The sequence below is a fragment of the Rhinopithecus bieti genome, unplaced genomic scaffold (genome assembly GCF_001698545.2).
Source record: "Rhinopithecus bieti isolate Rb0 unplaced genomic scaffold, ASM169854v2 scaffold_41082, whole genome shotgun sequence".
In the NCBI taxonomy this organism is placed as follows: domain Eukaryota; kingdom Metazoa; phylum Chordata; class Mammalia; order Primates; family Cercopithecidae; genus Rhinopithecus; species Rhinopithecus bieti.
The window spans coordinates 2,386,502-2,389,512 of record NW_016817890.1 but is presented as its reverse complement, the minus strand read 5'-3'; positions in this window follow the sequence as shown (position 1 = coordinate 2,389,512).

Genomic DNA, 3,011 nt, shown 5'->3' with positions numbered 1-3,011 from the left:
CTACTTTGACACACATGGCCACCTTGGCACAAAAGCCTTGTGGTATGGAAAAACAAATTTGTTTTTATGTTCTCTTCTCCCTTTCCATCTTTCAGCGTAGACTTAACTCCCTTAAGCCCAGACATCTGTTGGGACCTGACCCCTAGTCAGTGGTTACCAGTGTGTCAGGCAATCTGGACTTTCCAGTGATGCCACTGAGATGGCACCTGTCAAAACAGCATGGTTCCATTTCTAGATTGTGGATCTTCAGATAAATTCTGCCATTTTCATTTCACTTCCTGAAAGTCAGGGTCGGCTTGTGAAAAGTTGTTAAACAACATGCTAAATGTGAAATGTCAACCCTCACTCTAAACTTTCCCTGTTCAGAGCATCAGATGAAGACTTCATTGGGTTTTATAGTGGCTTTCTGATTTTTGGTAGTCCATTGAAGAAGGGAGTTTGAAAGTTGTTGTATACTGTTAACGATTGTCTGCCCATGTCCTGCCTGAAATACCATGATTGTTTATGGAAAGTATCTTTAATAAAGCTGGATACAGTTTGGCTTGGAATGCTGCCTCTGATCTTTTCCCACAAGTAGGGTAACCTGGTTTATCCAAGTCTCTTGGAACAGGGTGCATTCTGCTTTGAGGTATTCCGTGTACAGTCTAATGATCTTTCACTGATACAGTGTCAGTTTCCAAAACACACAGTGCTAGGTGGAGTTAGGAAGGATTCCAGAAGTAGATTTAGCTAGTGGTGAAAGGCTGGGAGTATGGAGTGATTTCTGTACTTGGTTATGCAGCATTCCCTGCAGTGTTTGTTTTTTGCATGACTCTGAATACATGAAGTGTATTAAATGCAGATTTTTGGTAGATCTGAGGTTTTGCCTTGGTAGCTGACAGGAGCCTCTCTACTTCCATCTGCATTTGCAACCTCTATAAAATTAGTAAATTAATAGACTCATGTCAGAGAGGGCCTGTGCCCCTGTGAATGTGTACACAATTGTTCATTTGTAAGGTAGATGACACTTTGCTCTAAGTAGACCTGCAGGCAAAGACAGAATGGGGTCTTGCCTGATTGAGTGTGGAGATGCAGAGAACCCCATGTTTCTCTAAGTGAAATGGCAAAAAGTTATTTGTTAGAATATGGAACTTGTAACAAATTGATGTTTGCACCTTAAATTTGCTTTCACAGACCTGGCTGTATTGGACAGGAATAAAGAAAGTTGGAGGCTACAATTGCCTTGTCCATTCCCTTGGTCAAAAAAGTATCGGTTAAGCTCACGAGGTTTTTTGTGTATCATCTCTCAAGTGTTGAGATGTTTGTGTAATATAAGTACCACACTCATAGATGAGGAAGCAGGCACAGATGAAGAAACTTGTTGAAGGTTATGTGTACATCTCATGAGCAGCAGAATCAGGATTCAGACCCTCAACTAGAAAAAGTCATCTCTGACACATTCAGGTTAAAATACCATTTGTCCATGTAGCCAATTACTAGCCGTTTATTTTCATTGTTGCTGAAGTCATTCTAGGTTGTAGATGGGTAATTTTCTTTCTAAAAGTGGTATCCTCTTCCATAGGAAACTTAGAGACGTCTTAGAGTGGTCAGGGGTAGTAAGCTGCTATTTGAGCAGAGGTTGCAGAATTTGAGAAAGCTATAGCTGGGGTTCTTCCTTGGTAGCAAGTCTGCTGAGCCCTGGGCTATGCTAGCATCTCTGCCTCATGCGCTTTAATCTTTGAGTCAGTCCTGTGAGATACAGGTGTAGCCCCATTTTGTAGTTGAGAGTGAGGCTCAGATGTGAAGCAACTGGCTGAGGTTAAACTTGGTAGTCTGTTTTTACTTATTTTCTGGCCCTCTTCTTGTTGCCAAATAATTACGATGAGTAAGGTGAGCTTGAACTTTTTGGAGTTTTTTTTTTTCCCCTTCCTGGAAAATACTGATTTGACTGGCTCTGGACCATGAAAGTAGCTGGGCCTAAAACCAAACCAGACATCAAAACGTGGTAAGGACCATTCACTAAGATAGGCATAGTAGCATGCTCAGTGCCAGCCCTGTCTCCAGGCCCATTCTTATGATCTCAGGAAAAGTCACCAGATGCTTGGGCTCTAAGTATAAAAAAAAAAGGTAAAATAAGTGGCACAAACAAGAGGATTCATTTCCTGATACAAGTCCCGAGGTTAGGCAGTTGTGAGGACCCAGGTGGGCTTCCCATTTTTCTGCTCTGCTGCCCTCAACATGTTCTCCAGCCACCTCGCCTTCAAGGCAGCTGTTCCAGGCATCGTAGCTTGCCATACCAATGGCAAGAGGCTAGAGGACTGCTGCTTTTTTCTCTGTATTTAAGAATAATGAAATATTTCCTTCAAGTACCACAGCAGCCTGTGTTTCATTGGGCAGATCTGGATTACCTCTCCACTCCTAAACCAATCATAGCAAGAGGAGTGAAACCACAGAATCTGCTTAGACCAGTCAGGATTGTTGGAATTCAATAGAGGAGGGATCATGATAGAGGAAAATGGCTGTTGTGTGAACAGCCTGCTGCATGGTCTCTTCAGGCCTGGCCTGATTGATTGCAACACTTAACACTGCTGAGAATTACTCTTCCCCTTCTTGAAATTGAGAAATAATCATATACCATTAAAAGTCACCACTTTATTATTATTTCAAGAGATGGAGTCTTGATGTGTTGCCCGGGCTGGTATTCAACTCCTGGGCACAAAGCAGTCCTCCCACCCTGGCCTCCCAAAGTGCTGGCCACCACACCCAGCCAAAATTCGCCATTTTAAAGCATATACTACAGTGGTTTTAGTACATTCACAACATTGTGCAACTATTGCCACTATCTAATTCTGGAATATATATGTGTGTGTGTGTGTATATAACTATTGCCACTAATTCTGGAATATATACGTGTGTGTATATATACACGTGTATATATACACACACATATACGTACATATATTTTATATATATACATATATATATATATATATATTTTTTTTTTTTTTTTTTTTTGAGATGAGGTGGTCTCA